A 9,947-nucleotide genomic window follows, 5' to 3' on the forward strand; every position below is an offset into this window, starting at 1 on the left:
CATTGTTTTGGATTAATTTGCCTGTTATTGAGAGGTATTCCCTGGTGAATAGGATTGTTTCTTGAATGAATAGGGATGGGATGCTTAGAACATTAAGTTTTATAAATTGACATTTACAGGATTCCAGCTTTTTGAGGCCACTTTTTACCCTCAGTGCTCTTTTTTATAGTTTAAATATATTTGTGCTGTGAGTTGAATTTCCCCAAAAGATGATTCCATAGCGGAGTAATGAGTGGAACTGCGCATGGTATGCTTGCATTAGTGTGGATTGCAAATTGCAGACGGATGATAAAGTTCTGGAATTTGGACAACAAACACAAAACTATACCATTATGACAGAGAAGGATTTTAGTAAGAAATTCGAGCACATCAAGCAAAATAATTTAGAAAAAATATCTAATTTTCAAGCACATGGATCAGGATGGACATTAAACAGAATTATTTGTTTATGGCTAGCAATTAACAGATATATTCCACTGAAGGGATCATCTTACATTGAGTTACTTGCAGCTGTAAAAAACCAAATGGCTTGTCTCGACATAAAAAAGGATGATCAAAAATGTTTTCTATGGGCTATAAAAATGGTTCAAATGGCTCTGAGCACTATGGGACTTAACTTCTAAGGTCATCAGTCCCCTATACCTTAGAACTACGTAAACCTAACTAACCTAAGGACATCACACACATTCATGCCCGAGGCAGGATTCGAACCTATGACCGTAGCGGTTGCGCGGTTCCAGACTGTAGCGCCTAGAACCGCTCGACCACCACGGACGGCTATGGACTATAAAATCCGCATTGTATCCGGTAGATAAAAATGCTGAAAGAGTAACGAAATACAAAAATATTTGTCTTGATCTTGATCAGAAACTTGAAAATATTGAGTTTCCTGTAGTAGATGATCATATTCCAAAAATAGAGAGTAGAATTAATGTATCTATCAATGTCTATTCATTTGATGAAGAATATCAAATGTATCTATTAAAAATTACGAAAAGTAAGAGAGAGATACAGGTAACTCTCCTTTATTTCAAAAAAATATGATAATTCATACTATTGTTACATAAAAAACTTATGTCATGTCGAATCACCAAACATACCGAAGCAAAATTTATTTGTGACATCTGTGTGATTCAATTCAACAGCAAGCAGAGGATGGATGAGCACACATCAAGTTGTTTGACTAAGAAGCCATTTAAAGTAGAAATGTCACATAAAGGTTCTTACATACATTTAAAAAATTATCAACATACACAGAAAGTTCCAGCTGTAATTTATGCACATTTTGAAACTGTCAACCAAATCCAGCAAAATCTATACAATGAAATATCAAAAACATAAACCAAGTCGATTCTGTTATTGTATCAAGTTCATTGATGGACATTATAAAGATCCTGTTCCTTATCATGGACCAAATTGCCATAAGAAGTTCATTGAATTATCCTAACAGTGCAAGTATACTTTATGACTCCCATCTGCATAAGGAAATATGGGCAATCGTAATTGTAAATTAGGCCCCATGATCGAGATGCTAATCTACACTCCTGGAAATGGAAAAAAGAACACATTGACACCGGTGTGTCAAACCCACCATACTTGCTCCGGACACTGCGAGAGGGCTGTACAAGCAATGATCACACGCACGGCACAGCGGACACACCAGGACCCGCGGTGTTGGCCGTCGAATGGCGCTAGCTGCGCAGCATTTGTGCACCGCCGCCGTCAGTGTCAGCCAGTTTGCCGTGGCATACGGAGCTCCATCGCAGTCTTTAACACTGGTAGCATGCCGCGACAGCGTGGACGTGAACCGTATGTGCAGTTGACGGACTTTGAGCGAGGGCGTATAGTGGGCATGCGGGAGGCCGGGTGGACGTACCGCCGAATTGCTCAACACGTGGGGCGTGAGGTCTCCACAGTACATCGATGTTGTCGCCAGTGGTCGGCGGAAGGTGCACGTGCCCGTCGACCTGGGACTGGACCGCAGCGACGCACGGATGCACGCCAAGACCGTAGGATCCTACACAGTGCCGTAGGGGACCACACCACCACTTCCCAGCAAATTAGGGACACTGTTGCTCCTGGGGTATCGGCGAGGACCATTCGCAACTGTCTCCATGAAGCTGGGCTACGGTCCCGCACACCGTTAGGCCGTCTTCCGCTCACGCCCCAACATCGTGCAGCCCGCCTCCAGTGGTGTCGCGACAGGCGTGAATGGAGGGACGAATGGAGACGTGTCGTCTTCAGCGATGAGAGTCGCTTCTGCCTTGGTGCCAATGATGGTCGTATGCGTGTTTGGCGCCGTGCAGGTGAGCGCCACAATCAGGACTGCATACGACCGAGGCACAAAGGGCCAACACCCGGCATCATGGTGTGGGGAGCGATCTCCTACACTGGCCGTACACCACTGGTGATCGTCGAGGGGACACTGAATAGTGCACGGTACATCCAAACCATCACCGAACACATCGTTCTACCATTCCTAGACCGGCAAGGGAACTTGCTGTTCCAACAGGGCAATGCATGTCCGCATGTATCCCGTGCCACCCAACGTGCTCTAGAAGGTGTAAGTCAACTACCCTGGCCAGCAAGATCTCCGGATCTGTCCCCCATTGAGCATGTTTGGGACTGGATGAAGCGTCGTCTCACGCGGTCTGCACGTCCAGCACGAACGCTGGTCCAACTGAGGCGCCAGGTGGAAATAGCATGGCAAGCCGTTCCACAGGACTACATCCAGCATCTCTACGATCGTCTCCATGGGAGAATAGCAGCCTGCATTGCTGCGAAAGGTGGATATACACTGTACTAGTGCCGACATTGTGCATGCTCTGTTGCCTGTGTCTATGTGCCTGTGGTTCTGTCAGTGTGATCATGTGATGTATCTGACCCCAGGAATGTGTCAATAAAGTTTCCCCTTCCTGGGACAATGAATTCACGGTGTTCTTATTTCAATTTCCAGGAGTGTATATTCGCAATCTAGTATATGGTACTCACAAAGTACTGGAGGGGTGGTTTAGGGATGATACAGAAACTGTGAAGCATGCTGCTGTGTCACTCTTTGGTGTTGAAAAACTGGTAAAATTGCTAAAAGTGATCATATTATGAACTATGATGCTCATTACAGTACATCCACAGTGTCTTTTCCATACCATCCACCCAATGGTACACTGTTGATTACCACTTAATGATTGACTGACATCACTTGTTTGAGATGGTGAAAGAGGGAAACACCTTCCGAGGATGGGTAGCACCATGGCAGTGATCATGTAAATGATAAAAAAAATGGTTCAAATGGCTCTGAGCACTATGGGACTTAACATCTGAGGCCATCAGTCCACTAGAACTTAGAACTAGTTAAACCTAACCAACCTAAGGACATCACACACATCCATGCCAGAGGCAGGATTCGAACCTGCGACCATAGCGGTCGCGCGGTTCCAGACTGAAGCGCCTATAACTGCTCAGCCGCACTGGCCGGCTTACATGATCACAATATGAGGAATTGTCTAAATGGAACACTGAGCCATCTGCTACTTCGTCACTGTGAAAGATGAGTTTAAATATATAGGTCATCAATCACCTTTGGACAACTGTTTGGAAACGCTCTCAAATGTCGGAAACTCTTCCAGTTTCCTTATGTTGTGACTATCTTTTATTTCAGTCATCCAGTGTGTGTGTTGTGGGAGCAGCAGCAACATGATTTACATAATACAGTGTCCAGTTTTCTGTGAGAGCCGATAGATCGAAACATGTTAATGTCAGTTTAGAACTTGACACATACCTCAAAGTCATGGTACATAAAGTACAATGTATGGTTGTGTACAAAGCTGTAGTAATACAGAGCTTGGACCTGTTACACCAGAAGAAACACACTGTATCAGAAAACAAAACAGGATAGTCTGTGGGTTTAGGTCCTCCTACAATACAGGCGATGAAACCTTACACCGGTCTGAGCACAGGACTTCGATCACTGGCCACCTGCTTCAATGGATCAATACCTGTATATTTAATAGGATCGCCACATATGCTCGATGTCAGCACACAATCTGAAGACAGTGACGCAGAGAAATCTTATCAAGTTCTCTGTCAGATGATGTTAGCGGAGCTTTTATAGTTCGTAGTTTTCTCTGTTGGATGATACAAAATAACAATGATAGAATGTTTGTGTGATAGATGTGAATGCACCCTGAGGGACACAGATCTCCTTCCGAGTGCAGTACTTGTATGTAGTTTGGAGATGCACAGCAGTGCAGTAGCAAAACCCTCGTTCTTCTTCCAGTTCCCATACTGTCTTTTACACTACCTCATGTTGCAGGAGAAAACTTCGTTTTGGTGCTGCCATTAGATATAGAACTCTGCGACGTCTGCTCAGTTCCTACTTAAGTTGGGACGATGACATTGACTAAGCTGCAGGTAGAGCAGGTCAGAGACTGAGGAAGAGTTACAAGATCCAAAGGGACTGTCTAAAGTCATGGTGGAGTTTTGCTGTTGCATATAGGTGTTTAATAGGGCGTTCCTTACGGGAAATGTATGTTGTCGGCAGTAAGATCGTTCTGTGGTTAGTTTCAAATGTCGATTCTTAATGGTGTTCCTGGAAAAGAACATCGTCTTCCCCAAGGGACTCCCATTTGAACTACCTGGTGAGGGTAATCCGATTACTGAAAAAGATAAATATCTCGCTATGTGAAGTGACTCTCAGGATCAATTTAATTAATTAGCCTATCAATTTGATATCAGTGACTTGCCGCCTGGCTGGTGGAGGCGATGGCTGGGGCACCACAGATATGATTTTTGACTTGGTGTTTTTTTCATTGGGATGATATCTTTTAACAATATTTGAGTCTCTCGCCTAACAGGGAGTGACGACCATAGTAATAAAATCATTTGTGTTGCCAAATTTATAAAGTGATACGTATTATAAAACTTATATTTACAACTTCTCTGTGCTGTTACCTTAAGAGAGGGTCTGAATGTGAGGAGGTATCCCGTGACAATGGTAGATCTTAGCACTCCACCATGAGCCAAAAATGAATTCAATATTCTAGTCCTGTAATGCAGGACATGACAGTAAGAAAAGATATTTTTCTACCTGATAAGAGAATATTTAGAGGGAATGCAGTCTATGCCATAGTCTTGCACAGGATTTTCACAACAAGTAGTGATACTTTAGCGATGTGAAAACCCGTGTATGGTCCAATTTCTTCTATCTTCAAAAGTAACTCATATATAAGGGAGAAATCTACCTTTCGTGTGAAAAATTCGAGATGTATGGTCAACAACATCGCTGCCTCTAATTGGGTAAAGTAGATTTTTTAAAGAGGTCAGTCAATATGTGGAATTTTGTAGAACTACTGTATATGTCCAAGCTGCAGCTGCTTGTTTTGCAGTGCACCGGAGCTCGCTGCAGTGGCCGACATGAGGAGTCGGGAACTGGAAGCAACGGATTAGGTCAACCTGTGCTGGATACAAAGAAGACCTGTCTGATGTTGTCCACAGCAGCAAGGATTGGCGACCAGTGTGCTAGCTGAGCGCGACAGAGACGGACGTGTGTGTGTTGTGTGAGAGAAGATTCAAAAAGATGAATGTTTGTGCTCGACGTATTGACAACATCCGAATTCCTACCACTCCAATCATCCTCGGTAGCCCTCTATGGCAGCCATACACGTGCGTCCACGACTGCCGCTGCAGCTGCGGCTCCAGTCGGCGATGGCGGTGTACAAGTCGACGGGTGCGCTGTGTGTAAATGTCTGGCAGGTGAGTGCACGGCATATGCGAGTGTCTAGCCACAACAACAACAACAACTACTACTACTACTACTACTACTACAGACTGGGTCATGGTTTGAGTGTCTCGTGTTTAGTGCTTCTCAATACATCGCAGTGGACTCTGTCTTGCAGTGGTATTTCCTGTTGTCTCTGTTCTACCACGCAACAGAACCTTCCTCCCTCCTTCCAAATGCAGTGGAGAGGACCAACTTAGGAAATATATTGTACTTTTGAAAACCCAATCATGACATCAAATTCCCTATAGATCAATTTATCGTTTCCGATAGTAGTGTTGCGTGCACCCATCCGATCAGTATAGACGACCATGACCGGCGCAGGCCTCTGACTCCCAGCCAGCCTGGATGGGGCTATCCTGCAGTCGGCAGATGGCGCTCTTCGTGATTGCAAGTTTGTGTGATCTTCAGAATTTTTTTTCATCAGGTATGTCTAGTGGAAACGTTTTGGTGTAGGAGGGTGTTTATGCTCTCAGACATCAGTGTGTACAAGACATCAAATATATTTATCATTACGACCTGTTTTTCACGGAAATTTCATTGCTTGATTTGCATAATGTTTGTGTGTGACACTGAAACATTGAAATACGTTTTATTATGAAGAAGGATCATTTTAAGGTGGTATTGAGTGTTTTAAGAGATCTGTTTGACTCCTGTAAATTGTTAAACAATTAATTTGACAGGGTAGTGCAAATGGATTATTTCACTCTATTGTTGTTATCGAAATTGCACCAGCATTAGCCAATAGGAATACAGTATTCTGAGGCGAGATGAAAACTTCCATCTTAATGCTTGGAGTCGTTGGTTCACACAGACATGCTAAGGGTGGCCTCTTGAGAAAGACAGAGAGAGGAACTGAGTCTGGAATTTGTCGATCAACAGAATGCCGCCACTTGATGCTTTGTTTGGGGGCCGTGAGGTCAAAGGAGGCCAATATCCGCTCCGTGGTCAGTGGTATTTAGTAATGTGATCCATAATTAGGACAGTGGGCTGTTTTGACATTCGTGGCAGCGCCTTGACGATAGACACACATGCGGGAGGCCTAAAACGTTAACTACTATACCGCAATTCATTGCAGTCTCTGGTGATTTGAGTTGTTATGTCTTGGGGAGCAAGAGTGGGGGGTGCAGTCATGATATCTACCCAAGTGGAGGAATCCTGTCTCTCGCAAACTGATAAATAAAGAATATGTATCAATATATTACTGACTTTGATTTGAATTTCGTTTTGTGATCTCCTTCCTCTCCAGCACAGAGGTAGTCGCTTTCTTATCATTTTTTTCTGTGATGGGTGGTGAGAGTGGGGGCGAGGGGTAGGGGCATTGAAATGTGAAATGCTGGTACATTAATAACCAGTGTACATCTACATCTACACGGTTACTCTGCAATTCACACATAAGTGCCGGGCAGAGGATTCATCGAACCATTTTCATACTACTTCTCTACCATTCCACTCTCGAATGGCGCGAGGGAAAAAGGAACACCTAAATCTTTCCGTTCGAGCTCTGATTTCTCTTTTTTATAATAATGATCATTTCTCCCTACGTAGGTTAGTGTAAACAAAATATTTTCGAATTCGGAAGAGAAAGTTGGTAACTGAAATTTCGTAAATAGATCTCGCCGTAAATAAAACCGCCTTTGTTTCAGTAACTGCCACCCAAACTCGTGTATCAAATCACTGATACTCTCACCTCTATTGCGCGATAACACGAAACGAGCTGGTCTTCTTTGCACTTATCGATGTCCTCCTTCAATCCTACCTGATAAGGATCCCATACCGCGCAGCAATATCCCAGCAGAGGACGGACAAGTGTAATGTAGGCTATCTCTTTAGTGGGTTTGTCGCTTCTTCTAAGTGTTCTGCCAACAAAGCGCAGTCTTTGTTTCGCCTTCCCAACATGTTGTCTTTCCAGTTTAAGTTGCTCGTAATTGTAGTTCCTAGGTATTCAGTCGAATCGACAGCCCTTAGATTTGTGCGATTTATCGTATTCCCAAAATTTATCGGTTTTCTTTTAGTACCCATATGGACGACATCACACTTTTCTTTGTTTAGTGCCAATTGCCACTTTTCGCATCATACAGAAATTCTCTCTAGATCATTTTGTAATTTGAATTGATCATCTGGTGATTTTACTAGACGGTAAATCATAGCGTCATCTGCAAACAATGACCAGACTGTTGAATGGAAGCACGCAGATGGTGATATGAAATGCAACAGAGTACGTGGGCGAATGTTATCCTGTTGCACAACACCGCCTGAAATGCTGTTCATGAATGGCAGCATGACAGGTCGAATCACCATACTGACATACAACTTTGCAGTCAGGATGTGTGTGATAACCACGAGAGTGTTCCTGTTGTCATACAAAATTGCACCACAGACCATAACTCCATTTGTAGGTCCAGTGTGTCTAGCATGCTGACATGTTGGTTGCAGATCCTCAACTGGCCTCTTCATAACCAGCTCACAGTTATTACTGACACTGAGGCAGAACCAGCTTTCGTCAGAAAACACAACAGACCTCCACCCCACTCTCCAATGAGCTCACGCTTGAGACCACTAGAGTCGCAAATGGAAGTGGTCTGGAGTCGGTGGAATGCGTGCCACAGGGCATCTGGCTCGGTGCTGTCCTTGAAGTAACTGATTTGTGACAGTTCGATGTGTCACTGTGGTGCCAACTCATTCTCAAATTGCTGGTGCAGATGCTGTACGATGTGCTAGAGCCATACGCACACACGATGGTCTTGCCTCTCGATAGAGCCACATGACCACCTGGTAGCCCGGTCTTCTTGCGACTGTACATTCTCATGACCACTGCTGTTAGTAGTAATGTATAGTGGCTACATTGCTCGTAGCCCAATTACACGACCTCATTCAAACTCAGTGAGGTGTTGATAATGGCTTTTTTGTCGCCTTAAAGGCATTTTTGACTAACATCAACTAACCACGTCCAATCTCAAAGGTAACTAACGCTCACAACTGTCACAGCATGGATTTAAAGCAAACATGATTTCCATCCTCATAGTGGCGCTACTAGCGCCACTCTTATGCGACTGGTGCGAAATGTGAGCAGACAAAATCTTTCAGGTATAGAAACATGCCTGACAACTTTCGTTTATGTCGCACAAGCCCTTCTTAGTGTTGGGAGCTGTTTTGCATCAGTGTATTTCACAATGAACACTTTTTGTGTTGAACATTAGGCAGTTAATATAGAGGATGTATGGCAAGGAGATGTCAACGAATATATATATATATATATATATATATATATATATATATATATATATATATATATGTGTGTGTGTGTGTGTGCGTGTGTGTAACCCCTAGAAAGTGGCGTCGGGATGGCCACCTGCTCAGTGTCCTGCTGAGACGACCTTGCTTCACCAGCTGCTCGCTAAACAAGCTCACAATAAATTTTGCTGCAATCTGATCGTTTATCTTTGTTACAACAAAGGCGGACAGCAAGCTTTCCATAGTTGTGCTGACCAATATGTACCTTTAGCTTAATAAGTGTTACTATAGCCTGTGTCATTATTTGTTCCATTGCACAACATTCACCAAACTGAGTGCTAAACAAGAAAAGATTGTAGCTCTTAGAAACAGAGCTGTACGCTATTCTCAAGGGAGTGCTGATGATCATCATTTGTCAGAAATACTTGACAAAATATCAGCATCGACGCAAGATACTTCCATCGTCACGGAAGTTGTAGCACATGTAGTGTCAGAACTCTCATTTTAAAATGATAGGTCAAACGAAATCCCTCAAAATACATGACGATCAGTCTGTAAAGCAGCCGTCGGTCAACGACCTTCTTTTCCCCGCCCGCAGCGGTGCTGGTGGGGAGTGTATTTCTCCTCCACTGCGTAGAAATCTTGCGCAAATCCGTGTTAGCTGAGACAGTAGGCCTACACTCTACTGAGTGAAAGTGTTTCAAGTAAAATCGGGAAATACAAATATTCTATTTGCCGAAGAGGATTCATGCATAATTCATACAAGCATACAGAATCAGCACGTGCAGTAAGTAGGTTATTTTAAGATGAATTTTTCTGAAGTCCAGGTTCCTCCTAGTAATCGGAGTACGATTCATCGACTGGTAAGTAAATTTCGTGAAACAGCAATGTCCTTGATAGGAAACATAAACAACCACTTATAGTTCTCACAGAAGAG

This window comes from Schistocerca nitens, chromosome 3 (assembly GCF_023898315.1).
Source record: "Schistocerca nitens isolate TAMUIC-IGC-003100 chromosome 3, iqSchNite1.1, whole genome shotgun sequence".
Lineage (NCBI taxonomy): Eukaryota > Metazoa > Arthropoda > Insecta > Orthoptera > Acrididae > Schistocerca > Schistocerca nitens.